The sequence below is a fragment of the Coturnix japonica genome, chromosome 9 (genome assembly GCF_054131305.1).
Source record: "Coturnix japonica strain WE chromosome 9, WE-NBRP24, whole genome shotgun sequence".
NCBI classification, from domain to species: domain Eukaryota; kingdom Metazoa; phylum Chordata; class Aves; order Galliformes; family Phasianidae; genus Coturnix; species Coturnix japonica.
Window position 1 is genome coordinate 159,059 of NC_140671.1, and position 20,869 is coordinate 179,927.

General features: G+C 44.0%; 1 protein-coding gene and 1 long non-coding RNA gene across 4 annotated transcripts in view; one reads left to right on the forward strand and one right to left on the reverse strand.

Annotated features, from left to right (window-relative positions):
• The window catches only part of HIC2 (HIC ZBTB transcriptional repressor 2), a 118,232-nt gene that overhangs the window by 27,497 nt on the left and 69,866 nt on the right, over window positions 1–20,869 (reverse strand). The window lies entirely within an intron of this gene.
• Window positions 5,505–16,135, forward strand: LOC116654105 (uncharacterized). 3 transcript variants are annotated; one of them, XR_014949021.1, is made up of 4 exons: window positions 5,505–5,689; window positions 7,649–7,750; window positions 13,976–14,139; window positions 14,773–15,353. It is a non-coding gene; the product is annotated as an uncharacterized LOC116654105 (long non-coding RNA). The 3 variants fall into 3 exon arrangements; XR_014949020.1 differs by lacking the exon at window positions 14,773–15,353 and adding an exon at window positions 15,840–16,135 and having other exon boundaries at window positions 5,509–5,689; XR_004309018.2 differs by lacking the exons at window positions 7,649–7,750; window positions 14,773–15,353 and adding an exon at window positions 15,840–16,135 and having other exon boundaries at window positions 5,515–5,689.

Sequence of the window (20,869 nt, forward strand, 5' to 3'; positions counted from 1 at the left end):
AGCAGCAGAATGGAAGGGAACTCTGCAGCCATGCAGAATGTACATCTCAAGTCAGCCAGTGTGTGTGCTGCTGCAGCACAAGCAGATAGTGCACCCACACCATGAGGTGAGTGGGACATTTCACCCTGTGATGATCCTGGGACTGGAAATCTTCTACCATTTTTATTTCTGGGGACTTCGTGCTGAAGCTGGTGGCTTAAGATCATTAACCCTCTTGCATGCAGCAGGAATAGAATGCCTCTGCAGTTTTTCCTTAAACATATTCAAACAAAGGCATCTGTTATATCTAAGCATTCTCCATGGTTGCTGCAATGCTTTCTTCTACCCTACCTCTCTGACAATGAAGGGTTAAATCACACTTTTCTCATGTGCCTGCTGATGAGTCGTGAAAATGCAGCTAGGACCTGTTCTCAGGCATGTGTCCATTTTTATAATCCAATCTTCTCCACTGTGGCACAGACCTGGGGGCTCTTCTGCAGCCTAGTATGGCAGGTCTGCTGCAGTGGGATAAGAAGCAGTAAGATGATCTGCATAATCATGTATGCAAATAAGTCAAATCAGGGTCCTTAAATTCAGCTTTGATTTTAAGGAGACTGTGTCCATGGGCTTGAGTGCAAAGGGATTTGAAAGGATGGTTTTCATCTTTTGAGCTCTTGCAAAACAGAGCACGCCCCTAGAAATGCACTGCTGTTACCAGACACGTACAGTCCAATGGGCATAAATGATTAATACTGAAGAAACACTTGATAACCCATGCCATGCAAATGCACCCTTAGCCTCTAGGCCTACATCATCTGTTCCCTCTACTGGAAGTGTGGACTGCATCCTTATGCAGGAAATGAAAGAAACTCCATCTCCAAGGAACAAAGGGAATTTATCTCTTCATCTGGTAGAACGTTTAAAAGATGTTAAGAACAGCAACGGCCTCACACCTGTTGCATACCAGATGATCACTGGTGGAGACACGTGGAGAGGTCATTTTAATGTGTGCCCTTAAAAAGGTTACAGAGAATAAATCAGAGCACAGCAGTGCCCATCAGTACTCAGAAAAAGGACATTTTTGCTCCCACTTGATTCATTTTCTTGGTTCTTCGCACCACCTCTGTCCTGTAGCAATGCTGCCCAGCCTGGTCTGGGCTTCAGGAAAGCTCCTGAAGGGCTGGAAGTGAATGGTGTGGTTTGAACAATTCATGATGGTTTCAACAATTCACTCATCATCTCAGTGATCTTCTTCCAGCAGTGGACTGTGTAGGGGTTCCAAAGGAAAACTCCAGAACAGATAATGAAGTAGCAGTTTGTTAAGGCTGTAAATGTTCTTAGAATGAGTGACTAGGACAGGTCCCAGTGGCATCACATGTTTTAGACTGGCTGATGGAATGTTCTGAAAATGTAATGAATCAGTTATCTGAAGATGCTAACTTTAATCAAACCTCTTTAATCCTTAAATAACTAACTAAATAAATAAATAAAAATTCAGCTTTGAAACTTGTGGTAAATTATATGTGTTAATTAAACATTGTATTTTAAAAATGTCAGTTTTTTCAAGTGAATGTGCATCTTGCTTGGATCCTCTTTTGTCCATTACAAATTCTGATTGCTTGAAGTATAACACCGGCCATTCAGAGGTAGGTAAATCTTTGTCTTGGGTTGTGGGCAATCTCCATGAGGGAATATTTTTTGCTCTAAGTCGACTAAGCAGTGTGATCATCCTGGGTTTTATAGTTGCAGACCCAAGGCTGCAGTAGGAGTGCAGTGCAGTAACACCTGCGACCCAGAGGCTGGCAGAGCTCTGTAAATAGCTACTGCCATATCCACCGTTTCAGGGGTTGAAGGAATGAAAAACTGCCAGATGGACTGCTCTGGAAGATTCCCCCTGGGATCTTGTTAGGTCGTGGCTGCAGTCTCTTTACCCCTTCAGCAACACAGAGTTACCGCAGGTAAGATCAGAATTGGCTCCTTAGAAGTGTGTAAGCTGTTCTTGCCCAATTGTGGCTTCCTTGTACACACCACTGCATCCAGCAGACCTTGCAGTTCTTCTAAAAATGGTCTAACACTAGCATCTACACTAGTGGGATATCTCAGAAGAGCACAGAACCAAAAGATCTTGTGCTTTTTCTAAGAACCAGTTAGCACTAAAGAAAAGATAAATGCATTTCTGCATTCCTCAGAACGCAGATATCACAGACAGTAATGAAGACAGTAATGGGCCTTTGGCCCACATGATGACAGTATTGAGGACATTGTGCTCTCTCTGAGGCTTCTTCTCAAAATGAAGCTGAGTACAATTACTGCTAGGAAACAGTGCTACTGTTAAGACTTAGTCTGAATCCTGTCTTCGATGCCTCAAAGCAAGGCCATTATTACTGAGATGTGTTGAATTTGTACAGCGTTTTGCAGCACCAGTGCAGACTAAGCCGAAATAGCTAGGTGATTTGGTGCATCATGGACAAGGATCAGTACAATTTCTTCTTGAATATGAGTGGCTAAGAATCACGGCTACTGCCAGTACTACCTTTCTTCAGCAAGCCTGCTAGCAGCTGAGGCAGGAAGAGTGGGGAACTGAAGGGTACTGGTGTTTTTTCCTTTGGAAGGTGAGCTTCTGCATGCTACGCTGAGTTTGCACATTTGGCAGAAGCTGGGTGTGCCTCTCCTGTGGTCTCATGGAGAGACTGGAAAGCTGAGGCTGCAGCAGCCTTTAAAAATGTTTATCCATAAAATCTGATCCTGTGCATTGTATCTTCAAGTCACTTGGTATATCTTTGCCATCTCTTGGTATGTATCCTAATGAGAAGCTGACCTGGTCTGCAGGTGTCACGTAGTGTCCAGTTTCTCAGGTCTGACCAAATCCAGGCTGGGTGAGAAGGGTAGCAGGCTGACCAGCTCTGCTTGTGCAAACAGAAATATTAGCCATAGCAGAGAATCTTGCAAGTGTGAGTATTTATAGGGAGGCAGATGTAAACCACATTTGTCCTGTGTTTCTGGCAAAGAAAGAGCGTGAAATATTTGTGACCCAAGTCATTGGCTTTCCTGCCATTTGTATAAAAATTTCCAGATGTGATTGTTGATGCTTCACCTGGGACCAATTAAAGGAAGAAGGAGTATCCAGAACCAATTGTGTACATGTGGATACTTGACTTGTTTGTGTGTGTGTGTGTGTGCACATCTCTGTTGCAGTATGTGTGTTTTAAAATAAAGCAGAATTTCAGATCAAAGAACTTCTATTTTTTCTTTCCAGGGCCTTCCATTTGTCTGCAGAACCCCTTCCTTCTCAGATTGTCCCTGACCCAAAGCCCAGGATCTGTTTGGATTCCTTTGATGCTTATATTCATCCTCACGCCTTTTCTGTTGTTTTACCTCCAAATACCTGCTCTGTGGCTCACCTTAATTACAGTGCTCTTCTGTGCAGTCACAGGAAGTTTAGTGGGGAAGATTCCCGGAAATTGTAAACTTGTAGAAAGATACAGTGACATCTTCAGTAATGCAGCAGAGACTAACCACAACAGGCTGCAGCACAACATCACTAAGTGAGCCCGGTTCTTTGTCTCCTTCCTTCTCTTTCCTCACCCATCACTCCAGCTGTCAGCCTTCTGGGTCCTGATTGTGCTGTTCCCAGGGATTAAATTTTTGGTTCTTCCTTTCCAGGATGTGTCCACAAAGTTTTTCCTCATTCCACTACTATCTGGGTATGTTTATACTTCTTTTCAACAGAAGTGATAATTAAAATGCAGTTGTGAATGCTAGTAAACATTTTACACAGTCATTTCTTCATTAACAAGAAGTTTCCAAGGTAGTTATGATTTAGCTCTAAATTTTCAGCCTCTCTACCACCAGATACTCACAGCTAGACTAGGAGCAACAGTCTTACTAGTTGACATGTTGAAACAGGACTACAGCTCTAGTGTAGCTTTATCTTTTCTGTACCTATTTGGGAGAAGTATACACATGCTTCTAAGCAACTGATTATAATCTTTCTAGAAGGCATACTTTTGTTTCCTTGGGATGTGGTGACTAGAGATGATTTAGTGTGTTGCTGTGCCCTGGAAAATGTCCCTAAAAGCTAAAATTGTCCTGCTTTATTTTTTTATTATTTCAGAAGGGACACATAGAAAATCAGGATGAGGATGTCATTTCTTCAGTGAAGTTTTTAGGTGTCTTGTCTTCTTATTAGAAGTGGTATTATCTTCTTCAAGTCCTAGCTGGCATGTGTGCAAAGCTCTCAGATGGCCTTTATGGCTTATGCTGGCACCCCTAGCCCTCAGTGCAAATAGTGTCCTGCAGTATAGGTGGGTGCAGTTCAACTTTATTGTGATACGTGGGTGCCACACAGTCCAGCTGCCCAGTACTGGGTCTCTCAGTCTCCTTCTATATTTTAAGGCAGTAAGAAAATTAATGTGGTGCAACAATAATGCTATATCTGCTATGCTTCCATGCAAGCATTCCAGCTGCCTTGGCTTAATACCGCTGCACCATGATATGTGCTGTGGACAGCTGGTCCCAAAGAGGAAGAGTAAAGAGAAACTGATACATTGTGTTCAGCAGCACATCAAACAGGTTGTCTCAACTTCCTGCATGGTGCCAAAGCTTCCCTAAATTGGCTCTTATTTGGTTGGCCTCTCTTTAATCTGAGCAGTTCCAGAGCAGTGATTTTCTCCCTTCCATGTGCTTCTTGAAGGAAGGAGTGAAACAGGGACTGGACAACAGACTACATTAGAGCAGAGGAGTCGAGTGCTAATATTCTGATGGCATGATCAAGTATCTGGCTGAGTTGGTTTGCAGCAAGGCAAGCTGAATATTCTGCTGCAGAAATGATTCCTTGCTTTGCAGAGGATTTTCTGCCAAGTCCTTTCTTCTTCAAGCTTCCAGGGCTGAGTATCTTGCTTGAGTCCTGGGGCTTCCAACCAGTTTTCCTGGCCACTGTAGACTAAAGTGGTACCCGCACTTCTAAAAAGAGCCTCTGCTCTCTCTCTTCTCTTCCTCCTCTTTGCTTTGGTGAATTCCTGCCTCCTCCCTTTTAAGCAATGCTTATTCAACTTATTCAGCTAGATTCTCACCCTGCTCTGGACTATACTGAACCCTGATCTAAGAAGTGGAGAAGAGGAAATTTTAGGAAATATTCAGTCTTCCCTGCTATTCTGAGACAGGTCTGACTCCTTTGAGCTGTTCTCTGCCTCCAACACTGACTTGTTTGTACCCAAGATGCTTAAGTGAACTCTTTGAAATTTTGGATTTTTTTCTGTCTGAAGGGAAACGCGAATCATTGAGGATTTGCCCCCATTCCTGTTTAATCAGCGCTGGGCTGTGCCTTAAACAGCAGCTCATAGTGCTTCGGCTGCGTGTGCTGACCAGAGTGGGTGAGGGCCAGGGGGCAGCAGTGGTGCCATGGGGCCGGCGTGAGCAGCTCCACTGAGGCAGCACCCGTGTGGCTGCGGGGAAGCCTGCGGGTGAGCAGAGGCGGAGGTGCCCATGGCGGGTGGCCGTCTGCCTTGTCTTGTCTGTCAGACCTGATTAGATGTGCCTGGCGCTCTGCGAAGGCCTCCACGCTGCGAGGGGTGGAGTCTGCCTGGAGGGGCAGAGCTGGGCCCTCCTTCCTTTATGTGCGGCTGAAAAGTAGCCTTTGTTGCAGGGTTTGCAGGCTTTGTCCACTCCTGGAAGCTGTGCCCCTTTCTCTGGGCTTCAGCTCCTGAATGAGGTGAGCAACCCTGGCTTTTTATGTCAGATCTTAGCTCTGTCTTGTGTCTGCACTTGGGTATCTCACTGACCCCCCAGGGGTCGAGAGAAGTATTTTTCCTGCTAGTTAATAGTTCTTAATGTGAAAATGCATTTGGCAAGGGTCCAGCAAGGTGTTAAGATACTTTCAGACGGGAGTTCCCTCCAGGTCCCTCCCCTGCTTCATACAGCCTTTGTGAAAGAGCTGGAAGAACAACTGGAGCAGAAACTCAAATGAAATCCACTGTCCTGGGGCTTTCTGGAAACATGTTCCTCTCAGTCCAGATGATCTGCTTTCCCATACGGGTTTCTATGGTAAGGTTTTGTCATGACAGTGTTAATTTCAAGCAGCAAAACAGACTGGACGTAAGCAGCCCTCAGTGGACTTCATGGACACTCAGGCATGGATCACTGTCCAGCCCCTACAAACTGCATCCCAGAATCTCCCTTCCTAAAAGCCACAAGATGCATAGATCTTGCCAGCCAGCTTGGTGTGTGGGAAGGCAAAAGGTGGATGTTCCAGGAAGCAGCTTGCAGCCCAAAGATAACTGTGGCCCAGTAGTCTTGCCTCAACAGTTGAATGGAGATGGAGTGGATATGAACCAATGTCCAGGGGTAGTCCAGTGCATTGCTCCCGCTGCTTCCCCAGCAGTCCCCAAACCACCCCTTAGTGTTAGTCATCATCTACATGTGAAGTGCCGGAACCTGCATGGAGCATAATCAAGCACCAGATCGTTAAGCCATTCCTCAGCTCCCTGCTGGCTATTCACTCTATCACCAGGACAGCACCAGAAGTGCTGCTGCAGCCTCTGGAAAGCAGACGGGTGTGCCAGCTCCCAGAGCAGGCTGCCCAGGGTCCCATCCATTCTAACCTTAAGCACCTTCAGGGATGTGGCATCCACTTCTGTGGGCAGCCTGAGCAACTTTGATAGCAATTGATTTTACTATATTTACTGTGTGTTTTCAGTGTTTAGATTAGACTAATTTTCAGAGCACAGTAGCTGGAGCTCTGGCTATGTGTCTTTAGGCAACAGATCTTCAATAGGACCTGACCCTCCCATGGTGCCTTGGAGAACAGTGACTGACCCAGAGATTTCTTCTCTGCAGACTCAAGATCTCATTGCTATGGGCATGCACAAAGCTTTGGCACTGCAGGAGTTAAATAGCTTGCACTGGGTGGAGGATTCTTCAGCCAAACCCAAACTGATTGCACCTGGTTTGTTCAACCCGTGTGTAAATGACACCATGGTCTTCCCACCCCCACCCAGCAAATGCCACAGGGGCTGCCAGGGTCTACGTGCAGGCAGGGCTGTGTGAGCAGGTGTAGGGCCTGCAGCGGTAGGAGGCTCCTTGCCGAACTGGGAGCAGCCGTGCCCATCACACGTAGGCTGCAATCACCATAAGCCACGGAGGTGACAGTGAGACGAAGTAAAAAGTCCCCACTGTTAACACCTCAGCCTCCTATTGAACATACTTGTCAGTTACTGACAGGTTGCAGTAAGGTCTGTTCCTCCTGAGGACAAAACTGCAGATTTTGCTAAGTGTTTCTCAGGCATCTTGCTCAGGCCATTAGGCGCTGCCCGCTGCCTTTGTGCAAAGCACGGGGCTGTGCGCTCCAGCCAGGCGGTGCTGGGAGTGGGAGCGCTGCTCACGCTGCTCTGTGTCACCACTGCTTTCCCACTGTGGGGAGATGAAGAAAGATTTGAGGCTGCAGAGTCAGGACTCAGGATTTAAATGTACTGATTTAAAATCTTTGTGAATTCAGAGGAATTCTTACTGAATTCCTTACAGGAAATCCTTACAGGAAACTAGGCTGGAAGTGTGTTGTGTGAAACTGCTTCACTTCTCGTGGGTGCCTCATGCAGCTCTGAAAATGATCACTGTCGTGCATTAGAGAGGATTAAATTATTCCCATATTTCTCTCCTCCCACACTGACTCCAGGCAGAGACAGTCCTTCCTTTTCCAGTCCACAGACACAAACAGCGAATGTCACCAGGTGATCCAGCTCTGGAATAGCCCCTGCGTGTTGACTTATTGCTGGAGGTACTGCTTATTTCTTGCTCTGTGTTCACCATTAAGACCTACCCTAAGTCTGTGGGTGTAAACAGTGCCACTCTGCTGATTTCAGTAAAGTTTTACCCAGCTACACTGAGAAGACAATGGCCCAGAGCTCCTGAAAGCTGACCTGCATTTGTTGTTTTGGTTTTTTGGGGTTTTTTTTTTTTTTTGGCTGGGGGAGAATCCATGTTGTGGCCCAACTGGCGTGTGCAGCCACAAATAATAATTAATTGGCTCTTTAAGAAGTCTTGCAAACTTTTTTTTTTTTTTGTCTGTCTGTCTTAAGCTCCTTTTAATTAACTTCAGTCATGTCCCAACACATCATCTTGGCTGAATCATAAACCTCACTGTGCCAGTTTTTCACATTCCTGAAATACACAGGCCGCCAGTGTTGCAAATGCAGCTCAGAGGCAGTGGCTCGGAGGAAGTTGGGCAGCTCTCCTGGAGCTCAGAAATTTTCAGGAACAGTTGTGAAATAGAGAGGCTGAGCAGAGCAGCCTCCACTTCCACCTCCCTTGCTGCCCAGCTCCCAGCAGTATTGCTGCCTTGCACTTTATGCACTGACTCAATGTGCGGCAATTGTAGCAGGCACCTGTGTACAAGCAGCTTCATCCCTTTAGAAAGCACCTCTGTTCGGGTTACTGTGCTTGGGGCGTGCAGCCTTTTTGTCCTTTAAGACTTTGTTTCTGTGTCACACTTCTTATTGCAAAGGGTCAGCTTTCAAGATTGTAGGGCTTGTTAAGATACTCAGGCATACTTAGTCACCAAAAATTTCCATGTGGCAACAGGACAAAGTTCTGTGCTTCTTTACTAGAAAGCTTGAAGTCTGGTCTGAGGATTGTAAGGATTCTTGCCATCTTTTCAGAAATGTGGGGTTCGAGGCTGTCTCCTTATTGCCTTATAACCTGGCCTTTCTCTCACTAGTGCCTGGTGGAAATAATCCCCATCTTTTTATTCATGCACAGCTTTATCAGGGCCTGTTGTCTGTTGGTCTGCATATTGTGTTTTGAGCCAGAGAATTTTGCACTTGGTAAACCCAAATCAATCTTAGCATCCATTTAGTAGTGTGTTTACTTTACTGAAAAGAAGTCAAATCTTACTGTAACCTTCTGACATTTATTTAAGATAAATATAATAGCTAATTAAAAAAAAAAAAAAAAGCAAAAAAAAAAAAAAAGAAAGTGCCTCAGCCTTTTGGGAAAAGGATAGGAAAATCAGGAAAATGATTAAAGACAAGCACCAGTGTGGAAGCCATGCCTGGATTACTGGGGTTGTACAACTGGTCTAAAGATGTAGACTCATTGGGAAAGAAAAAGCAAGAGCAGCACTGGGTGATAAGAGAGTAAAACAAAAACGCTGATGAAGAATGCCACATAATTCCCATGAACATCAAGCTGATTCCTGCTGCATCTGGTATGTGACACTTCACTGTGTAAACAGAGTCTGACCTAGCAGCAGCAGTCACAACCATGATGGAGAAGTTGTTTATGCTGGGGAAAAAGCTTTATAAAGTCAGTAGCAAGATGTCTTGACAATGAAAAGAGAGAACTTCATGAGCTGTTAAGGGACATGCTCGATTCTGTTGCCTGAAACACAAAGCCCTCCTTTGCCTAAGCAAACTATCATTTCTCAAGTGCTGATAGTAAGGCTATTTGTCAGGATTCGTGTATGTGTTTATGAGTAGAAATGTAGTTTTGCAGCAGCTTTTATACTACCTATCCCTGCTTTATCAAAGTCACTGCATTTGGTTAATACAGCTTTCTTTTATGACTGGTGAAGGTGTGATCCCATGACTCACTCTGATGCAGAAAGAGAAGAGGGTCTTCTGAAAAGAAAAGCTTTGGGGTTACATAACCTGAAAAGTGAAGCAGTAAGAGAAACAGAAAATGGCTGAGATAGCATTACTCAAAAATTGTGGCCTGCAGATGAGCCACTATCTTCAGAGGTCTGACTGGGCAGCTACAGGCTTGCTGGCCTCCTCTAACTAGTCAGATAAATATATAAAATATTTGTTAGCTTCTCTGTTTTCCCGGTGACTTTAGCTCCCATTGGAATTTTTCAGCACTGTGTGTCAATGTGACAGAACAGAAAAGACTGAGGAGCTCTGCTTCCCAGTGTTAATTTGTGTGCTTCCATCATGAAAGGGTGGTTCTCAGCTTCTGCGTGGATACGTACCAGGCATTTTCAGCCTACATTTCCAGTTCCAGTGGACTTCAAAAGAGGAAGATACTCCCATTAATGTTTTGCATGATAACAAGTTCAGCAAGCATCATTTTTTGATCCAGTTGGTGGAAGACTGCTTGCTGCCAGTGCCAAGTGGGCGTCATAGTTGAGACTATCAAATGATGTCTGCTGTGTTAAATGCTTTGTTGGATTTCCTGCTTGGAAAGAGATGCATGTGCCAGACAAGCAGTATTTTCTGTTTTGGCATTAAAGCAATCTTGGCGCCCAGTGCAAGCTGTTTACTTTAAAAGCTTTATTTTAAATATAGTTTTGGAACAGAGAACGCACTTAAAATGTCTGCAGATGAACAGCAATGGGGAGGACAGCAAAGTATTTTTGCTTTTACTCCTGTGTCTCTTAGAAATACTTCAGTATGCTTTGTTTATGGGAGCTGCTTCTGATTTGTATGTAATTGTTCATGCATTGACTCTTGCTGGGTTGGACAGACAGTAGTGAACATGTAACTGAAAGATATCTAAAACTGAGAGCATAGAAAAATACAAAGGACAGCAAAATTTAAATTCCTTCTAGTGTTTTTAATTTTCTTGTGATATACCACTGGTGCAAGGACAATATGCTCCATTTTGCTGAGCAGTCAACAGAAATGGTCTGTGCTAGGATACAGAAGGGCACTCTTCCTAGCAGGACACTGCAGAGCCAGTGGACATGCTGACATGCAGTGCCATTATTTTTCACCTAGCAAAAAGGTTCTTCAGATTGCCAAGCGTGATGCCAGAATACAAAACACTTAATTTATCAAAGCCATAAGTAAGAAATGCTGTTTTTAGTTTTAGAAGTAACTTTTGTACATTTATGACTTTTTCCACATTAAGCATCATTTATGGTCTGGAAATTATTCAAGCGAGAGGCGTGTGGTTTGTCCTCCTGAACATCGGCAGCAGTTTTGCTAGGTTGAGTCTCTATTTTACATTGACTTTTTTTGGCTTTTCATTTATCTTTTGGGTGGACCTTCATTGGGCAAGCTGCCTCAAGGAGAACCCATAGCCTTCTTTCCAAAGAGAAGACTACGTGTTCTGCTTAATGTGAAGAAGATGGCATCAATAGAGGGAATTTGATTTTGGAAGACAGACCTGCGTAAAATGCCTTGTGAAAAAGTGTGTTTTCTGAGATGTTCCTTCATCAGAGCAGTTGCTGGAACAAGCTGAGAAGTAGGAATTTCGCACCTGGTCTTTGAGACACCAGTTGATAGGTTTTTCCATATGCAGTGTGAACAGTTATGGACTAGCTGTTGAACTTTCAGTTAATCCTGGTCCTGCAAATAAATGGTAAATGGCTGATGCAAGATCTTGGCTTGTGACCTAGGAACTCCGTTTTACAAATTCTACTGAGACTTCAAGGGCCTTGTTTTGCAGGCCCTTTTATGCATAAGTGCAATGTTTGAAGTGAATGGAATTATATATTCTCTGTGTGTATCAAAGCAGAGGAAACTATGAATTGGGTATGATTTTGTCCCTTTAGCACTTTATATTCTAGCATGAATTCTTTCTTTAGCCAGCCAGGCAGGACAGATTTAGAAATGAATGCCAACATTTTTGCCTTTCTGTATTCAGTATTCTGACCTGGAAGCGCAATGTTCCTTCCCCTGTCCACGCACTGTGCAGGGGCCCAGTTCTGCTCCATGCTGCATCCCATTACTCCATGGAGTTACTCTTGACATATATGTGCTACTTTTTGGCAGGTAGTAATGGAGCAGATAGGTTTTTTACATTTGTTGCCTTTTTTATGTTTGATTTAATTAACTATCATTTAATTATTCCATCACCAATTGTGTTTAACCATTTGTCTGTGCTGGATGACAGCAGCGCAAATTTTTAAGGAGAGAAAAATGGCTTTAGGTTTGTTCCCTCACTTGGCTGGGTGTGCCTACTTTGTATCTCAGCTGCTTCTTCAAGTCTAATATGCCTGTTTCCTGAACCAGGCTCTCTTTCCCAGAGCCCTGTCCCAGGGCTCAGAGTGATTATCTCTGGCCTCCCATAGCAGAGTGGCCTGTTGGAGCAGCTTGTCACTCCCTTTGTCACCAAGTCAGGACTGTGAGCTTACACTTGGTTATGCAAGCCCTCCTAGCTCAATGCAGAGTGTAATTTGTGACAGTTTAATAATGGGAAGAGATGATGAAAGCAAAGAAATAGGCATGGATGTGAAGAGATACCTGAGGGCTGCCAGGGCAGCTGTTCAAGATCTCTGAATCAGGTGGAGGGGGGACTCCACCACCCTCAATTTCCCAACTCTCAGACAAGCCTTCTCCCATGTGCAAAGCAAAATAAACTCCACCCCAGCCCTACCATGTTAGCTGAGCTCTGATTAATACATGGCAAATTCCAAAGGTTGTCCTGTCAGTCTTGCTGACATTCCCGTTGGTAACATGAACCACAAAAGTGCTCCCCTGTTCTTCTGATTAATATCAAAAGAATTCTGCTTGATTATGTCATTACTGAGGGGAAATGTAGGAAAAAGATAAATATTCCAGGGAAAATGCAGACTTTAGACAAGAGGCAAAATTGCAAGTTTCCATGGTTTGTACAGTTTTTCACCTGATAGAAGAAAAAAGGTGGGAGTTAATATGACACTGAAATTTCTGCTACAAAATATGGTTTACTGGCTTGTGGTAGTGATGATGGGAGGGTGGTTGGACTAGATGATCTTGTAGGTCCTTTCCAACCTTTTGATTCTATTACTCTGTGATTCTGTGAAAACTTGCCTGTAGCAAGCAGCTCTCCTTGCTTTCCCTCGCTTAGATTCTAACTTGCAGGGGAAGACAAGAGGCAGTAGAGATGTATTTTATCCTGTGGTTTTATTGTCTCTAAATCCTCTCAGGAATGGGATGCACCATCTTCTGTGTGGCTACTCACACCCAAATTTTGACATAAACTTCAGAGTTTGTTCTGGGTCCAGATCCCCTCTTTGCAGAGAATGCTTTGTACCAGGATTGGCCTTTATGATGCAGTAAATGCTGCTCATTCTTCTCAGTCAGTAGCCTTTCTAGAAGATCTGTGCACAGAGTAGTCTAAAGCCTAGCATGATATAGGCTGGTTTGTTCAGCAGTAGGGATCAGTGTATTAGCTAAGAACCACTATGCTAGTTTAGCAAAAGGAGTCGGTGAGTGTGAATTCTAAAACGTTCCATTTCAACTTGCTTGGTGTGTGGACAGCCTTGTTTTCTCATATCACTTGTTGCCAGTATCAGTGTGTGTGCAGATATCAAGTTACACAATACAGCATCTCCTTAACATGGAACAGTTCTTGAGGAGAGGGAGTGATACTGATCTTGTGGGAGGAGTGTAAGAGTGGTGACAAAAATAATGGAAGATCTCAATCCAGAGCAATTTGAGCACCAGTTCCTGTACAAGAAACATCTCTAGTCCAGTGAGGGACTTTCAGCCCTGGTCTGACACATCCACAGGGAATTTCCCATCAGATTTACCTTATTTCTCTCGTGTTTGCGCCGCTGCACCCCATCTTAGACCACAGCTAACTCTTCTAGGCATGCTCTGGGTGAGGACAGGGGACTGGGTCCTGCTGGTAAAGCAGGCAGTTGAGGAGATGAAGCTGCTAGCTTTGAAATGTCTTCTCCAGAGCCTCCTTGGCTTTAAACTGGTGTTAGGAATTCATTGGCAGTTGAGCAAGGATTTTCAGGCTTTTTCTGGGTTCTAAATGTGGAAACTGAAATCCCTGAGAAGTGTCCAAATCCCCATGTGGCTCCAGGTTATAGTACTTTTTCAGACTCTCTCTCATTTTTCCCTTCAGTGGAAGGCACTGGCCTCAGCAGCCTTCTGCCTTCTCCAGCCTGCCCCTTGGAAGAGGGCTTCTCAAGCGTGAGTTAATGCCATCCTGTCCTGAATAGCTGTAACTCTGTAACATGCTTAGAGACCCAGCTCTCCAGTCCTGGCTTTTTGTTGTGTTCTAGCCCACAACTGTTCCCCTTCTGAGAAACCTAACCACTTCACCTCCTTTATTTTCTCCCTCTTAGCTCTCTAGACACATTTGCTGCCATGAGATGCCTCAGCCAAGGATTCTGAGCCAAGATATGAGGGAAATGGTTTAACCAGATGTGTGCCCATGCCTGCAACACAGAATTTTAAGATGCTGAAATTTAAAAGCTTGCTATCGTCTCCCCTGCCTCCCAGCAGCAAGGTAAATAATGGGTGGGACAGCAGCATATCCCTTAAAACACCTTTTCTCGAGGGAGAGGGTAGGAGGTTATAATTTGACTGTAAAAATTTGCTCCAGGCTGAAAACTTGGCAAACAAAAGCTTAGCTTAGATGTGATTAAAAAGGAAACAACGAAAAAAGCAGAAAATAAACCAGGGCAGTCATTTTGGGTGGAGATGAGGGTCTAGAGCTTAGAGATCATTCTTTAGTGGGGGAGGAAAAGGAATGGCTCAAGACAGAGTTGTATTTGGCTCTAAGCCCTACTATAACTAAGTGTTTCAGAGCCAGGAGAATAAACTGCAGCATCTGAATAAATGCACAATCCCTGGCCTCTCCCTTCACCTATTTGTCAGAGGAAAGCTAAGGCCTCCTATATTCTTAAGAGCACATCCAGATATGGCATCCAGATATGGTGGCAGTTGTTGAATTCTTCCTACTGTTACTTTCTGAGTGTGGATTTCCCTGTAACTTAAATTGTAAAAGTAAATAAAGAAACTGAGATTCAGCTTGCCTAGAGAAGATGTGAATATGTTACTTTCATCACTGTGAAGTTTCTCAGACCTCTCTGACTCAGAGCTGTGCCTGATGCTCAGGATCCATTCCTTCTACTTTTAGCATCACCCAGTGCCACTCCTGAACAAAAGGATGATCCCTTGAAGCTTCTAACATGGGCTGACTTCTGCACAATTCCAGTTACAATTCCAAAGCAAAGGAAGAAGAAGGAGAGCTGGCTGGATGCATAGCAGCAGTAACCATGAGCACAGAATGATCCTCTAGGGGGAAAAGTTTTCCAAAGTATTATCTAATGTGCACACCACATATGTTTGGCAGCATGGTTTGCACAGATCTTGGGAAACAAACACAAGGCCCAGCCAGTAACCAGTTGTCTGCCTTCATCTCAGGACCCCTGGGCCTCTCCAGTCAGTGTGCCCACAGATAATTACATTGTTGGCTCCCTCTGTAGTAGTGTTACTGTGCGTGAAAGCTTCATACTTAATAGATATTCTGAACTTGATTGGGTAAAGCCTAGAGCAGCCTGATACAGGTTTACTAACTCCCCTTACTGCTGTACACACTTCTAAAACAGCCTTCTCCTGAGCTACTTTTTTGAATGCTCTGGCTGTAGCAGGCACCAAGGTACAAAAATCTAAATGAATGACCAAAGGTGTATAGATATAAAAGACCCTTTCTGAAATTTTCTTAACCAACACATGCTTGATACATGTTCAGCTCCATCAGCATAAGGGCAGTCCTCGTTTAGATGGAATGTTTCCTGCCTGCTCCCAAACAGACCTCCTTCATAGGGGCAGCAGAGCTTGACCTTTTTTGGCTTCTGTAACAGGCTTCATCATTTACTTCTACATATTTTCATATGTGTTTGTGGATCCTTTGTTTATGCACCCCAGTGCTGTCTGAAGAATCTAATGCTCTCCAACAGCAGATACTGCCAGGCTTTGCTAGTTATACAGGAAATGTACTTCAGTTTTGTCCTTTCTCAGTCCTTAAATGAGGCAGGTGGAAAAAGCCAATAAAGGAACATATAGGACTGGTTAAAAGGGCTTAGAGAAGCTTTGTCTTTTGCTACTACCTAGCCAGGTAACATCATTGCAGTATTAAGAGATCTCTTATCTGTGGTGGTGTAGTGCATAACTTGAGATCAGGCTTTCTGAATGTCTCAATAGGGTCAACTCTACTGAGGAGTGGAGGAAGGCACTTTGAAAATGCAAATGCAAATGCAGCAAGAACATTTATGGACTGATCTTCTACACCTTCCTTCAAGCACTAGAGTTTCTATGTGCATGTTTTCAGAGCACAAGCAACCCCAGGAAAGCTGCTTTTCAAAAGGTATGTCATCTCTTGTTTAACCAAAAAAAAAAAAAAAACAACCAAAAAACAACCACCAAAAACAACCTGAAAAGTGAAAAAATAGGGGGGGGGGAAGTCCTTTGTCATTGAAATAAATTTTTTCTTTTCTCCATGCTTCTTTAATTTTCCTAATTCAAAACAAAGTGGAACTATAACAATTAATTGAGGGGATGTGGATGGTAAAAACAAGGTACTGGCACTGGAGGTAAGGTAAAATCAGATCCCAGAAGAAAGAAGATGGGGGAAGAAGTTAAACAAGTTTGCTTTATGTGCCACTGTGTCATGCTTCCCTTTGTTGCTCAAGAATGTTGCCCCACTGGTTCCTAGGGTGTGAAAGGGCCATGCTACTGGGAGGATGTGGCCCACAGACCACCGTTATTGGGCTGATTCTGACAGAAAGAGTGACCCTTCTGAAAGCTGTTATTTTACTTTTATTGCAGTTATCCTGCAGATCAGGAACTGATCTGGGCTTTGTGGTCAGAAGTCTTCTGAACTAAAACATTTTACATTTTACAGAACAATACTGCTCAGTGCAGAAGCTTAATGGGGGGTAGGTAGGCACTTTAACTCAATAAAGGGAAGTTAAAATGCCTCTCAAGAAAGTGTTCACAGTGGTCAGGAGGTTTGGAAAATACCTTTAAAGGAGTTTGGGAGAACAAGCTAAATGCTCTCTAAAATAATGGAGTTCCCTCTCACCTTTGCTGCTTCCAAAGGAATGAAACAGGACAAGAGCACTCATAAACTGTGCTGTGCATAAGCACACAAAGCAAAGCACACAAGGAGCTTGACAGACCTTGTCAAGAAGGGGAGAGTGCACAAAGAGCGTGTGGCAAGTTCTGGCACATGTATACCTCACTAGTGTGATCAGAGCCTTGAAGCCAGTCAGGTCAGAGTTTACACCATGAACTGACATTTCTCCTTCCTTCATACGCATCCTAACCTGCTGTTGCACAATCTGGTGTGAATGGCACGCTCTGCTCAGAAGAGACCCAGGACTGGAAAAGCAGGCTGCATCTTTCTGTCTGTTGGGCAGGACTGGAACTTACTGCTCGAGGCATCTGAGCCTGCTGGTTTTTCTTCCCTTCCTCCACTTCCCACCTGGGCCCCACTACTGAAACAAAGACTCCCACAAAAGCAAAGAAATAGCTCTAGCAGAAGATTCCCTAGTTGCTTCCCTCATGTCAACTGCTGCTGCTGCAGTCTGTGGCTTTGTGTGATGACAGCGTTGATTCAATTAACTGATTTTTTAATCCTTCCTTTCATGGCCCTTGTGTGGACGGGCAAACCAGATAGAATGGCGAGGAACAGACCAAGTGTAAATTTTATGAAGAAAAGGAGGTAGAATGCTGCTTCCCTTCTCTTTTTCTATATGTTACCTCTGTCTATTTGCAATCTAGCAGTTTGGTGAGAGTGCCCAGCTGTTTTGCCTTATAAGTGGTTGTTAACTCCTTCCAGAAAGAAAGTGGTCAGCACTCTGCACTACTTGTCCTACTCTTGTTGACCTCAAAGCCTCTTCCAGAGTAAGTCTTCGTGAGCTCCACATGTTCTTCATAACTTCCCCTTCGACCCATTCCAGACTAAAGACATGCAAGGCCTGATACTTCACAGGCCTTTACAGGAGAGGATTACACTTCACATGTAAAGTCAAAGTATGAATTTACAGTATGATTCCCATAACAGTTATAATTCTGACCTTTTTGCACACATATTATTTTTAGTTAATATAGCTGGTGTTAACTTTAATGCCTTTCCCTTAACCCCTAAGGAAGCTAGTTAATTTTCAGGTTGATATGAGCTGGCTAATTTCCAGCGTTTTGGGGAGACAGCCAAGATGAGCAATTCCAAAGATTTTCTGGCTGCTGATGTTCCTGAGTGGAGCACATCTGGATCCGTGCTTCATCCTGGACCTCCTCCCATTGTCTGTCACCCCCACCATCCTCTGCCTGCCCAGTTGGCTAAGTGTCTGTAATGGCAGGGCTACAAGTTACCAAGCTGCAGCCACATGTTGTGTTACCATCAACCAAGATAAGCATCTTATCTGGGGCCAAAGCTAGTGAGACAGGGCTGGTGTCATGAGAAGATAAAGCCAGCTTGTTCTAGGAGTCGTGAATGAGTAACATGTAGCAAAAATGTGATACCATCACCCATGTACCCACTCACTGATAATGAAATGTGGGTCTAGATAGGAAAAGACTGCAGCAGGCAGGCAGGAGAGGAAAAGGGTGGAGGAGGGAGTTCAAATACCGTGGCCCAGAGAAAGAAAACCCTGCGTTTGTGCTTGTGTCAGTAGCTTGTCTGTGTGCTGACCCCAGGCTCACCTGAGCCTTGGCAAAGCTCCCCTTTGTTCTGTGCTGGCTTTCAGAATACAGAGTTATCCCACAGCCACTTTGTGACCTGTTCCACCCAGACAGCCTGCCCATGATTGCTTCATAAAGCAAGACCCAGGAATCAAAAACAGGGCATGCTTCCTGAGCAGAGATGGAAAACAGCTGTGCTGGAAAAAAGGAGGGGTTTTCTGGCTGAACAGTGGAAAATACAGATCAAGGCCTGGTTGTGCAATCTTCTCTGGCTGGCCTTTGGCTGCTATTGTGGCACAGGGACCAGCTGGAGTTAGCAGGAGGTTTGTGCCAGGCAGTGGAATAGCAAGCGCCTCTCATGACTGGAAGGCTGGAAACCCAGAGCTTAGTCCTAAATTTTTCAGTCTGCTGAGAGGTGACAAGTGGCACCTGGTCATGCTGTCTGTCCTCTCCACTCTGCTGTGATCAGACTTGTCCAGCCAGGCTCAGATGGCAGCTCAGTGGCCAGGGTGGTTACAGTAAAGGTATACAGATTGTAGGACTACAGAAAGACAACACTGCCCAGGTAGGAGCTTGATTCCTGCCTAGTGCTCATAAAGTGCTCACTCTGTGGTGAAGTGGTTAGATAGTCCAGCCAGGTTCCTGCATCTGAATCCTCCATACCCATACTAGGGTGTGGATACATACCAAACAAGACAGTGCGCACATGTGCTGTGCAGGGAGACTCAACAAACACTAAGCTAGCAACTGCTTTGCCATCACCATCCTCTGAAGTCAAGGGAAAGCAATGCCATATGTTCATTAGCCTTAACTGCTTGTTGCTTTGAGTCAGGCTCCTGAAAGAGTTCTTGATTTGTATTAAACCAAAAGTAAATGATCCTTTAAAAATGAGGCTTTAATGTGACATCTGGGTCTGAAGCCAGGGGAAAGGGGCGTGAGACTCTATTGATTTATTTATTTTTAATTGTTTAAAACAAATTGTGTACAAGGAGGAGAGGATGGACAAGAAAAAGAGAGGGAGATTTAGGCTTTTGATTCAGAGCCAGATTATCAAAGACCTTGCTACTACCTGCCAAGAGAGCCCTGCAACATCTCTGTTCTCCCAGTGCTCCTCTCGGTAACTAAGGAAAAAAAACTAAGGTAAGAGGTAAAATGGTGAGAAGGCAAAAAGCAAAGTAATCTGGCAGAACCATCAATCACCTCCTGGGTTGATACATGCCAGTTACACTGGCCTTTCTTCTTAGCACCTGGAATAGGAAAAGACAGTATGATGAATCCATGGGTCATAATCCCCATAATCAACAGAGCACTTGTACAGGTTGTGGAGTTCACTTCTGTGGATACACGTACCTGCGTGACCTATTGTGGGGAACTTGCTTTAGCAGGGAGGTTGGACTTAGTGATCTCTCGAAGTCCTTTCCAATCCCTGCAATTCTGTGATTCTGTAATTGCAGGGAGATCATACCTTTTTAGAACTGGCTCAGTGTACTGAGCTGAAACACAGGGATTCAGACCTTGTCTACAGCACTTTTCAATTGTGCTCATCAACAAGGCACACAGCACAGATACGGAGGGAAAAAACAAACAAACAACAAACAAAAACCAAAAAAATGAGCAAACAAAAAAGCCCCACATCACTGCTACAGGATCCCATGAAGGGAAAGGATGAAAATGTGGAATGGTGACCTGCAGAAGGGAGGAAACTGCGGAACTGAGGCAAGAGCAGTGCCCAGAGTAGCACAAAGGAAAGCAGTTTTATCCCCAATAGCAAACTTGGAATATTTCTGGCCCTCTGTGCCAGTTTTTGAATCCAGCAGGTCTGCTGGAGGTGGCCTTCACTGGCAAGAATGTTGCTTGTGACTCCTACCTCAGGAGAAGAAAGCCTTTCCTTAGATCCTGTTTAAACCTGGGCAACTTTTTAATAGATCCAAAAATACAAAACCCAGACAGATACACAAAATTAATAGTTGGTAATAGCTTCAGCACTCTTAGAGCTGTTGAGACTTTGGCATTGCTTGCAGATAAAACCCTAGTGCTTCAAAGTTTACTTTAAGTAAAAGATAGGATGAAGGCATATTTTAGAAATAATTTGCAAAGTGAAGTGTTAGTCTTATGGCTTATACTGACCTGAATTTGTCCTTTATTTTTAAAAAATGTCCTTCCATTTTAACTTCTTAATATGAAGTCTGTCATCACAGTTCTTATGAAACAGACATTCCTCATCTATACATACTCGGCAGGGTCAGAACTGGATTTCGATATTGGTGAAAAAAAAAATTAGTTTAACAAAAAAAATTGTAAGTTTTGTTCCCGTAGAAGATTTTGAATTTTGATGAAATTAATTTCCCTGTGAAAAAAGCAAAAACAAGCCCATCATTTGAAGTTTTTATCTGATAACTGTTTGCTCTCCAAGAGGGAGAAAAGCAGTGGAGAGAAAGCAAGTGTGTATTTGTGAGAAAATAAGTAATTCTTACCAATAAACAGTGGCAATGAAAACAGAGGAAAGACAGTACAAATTCCCAGGCATTCCAGGCATATCTGTTATCCTT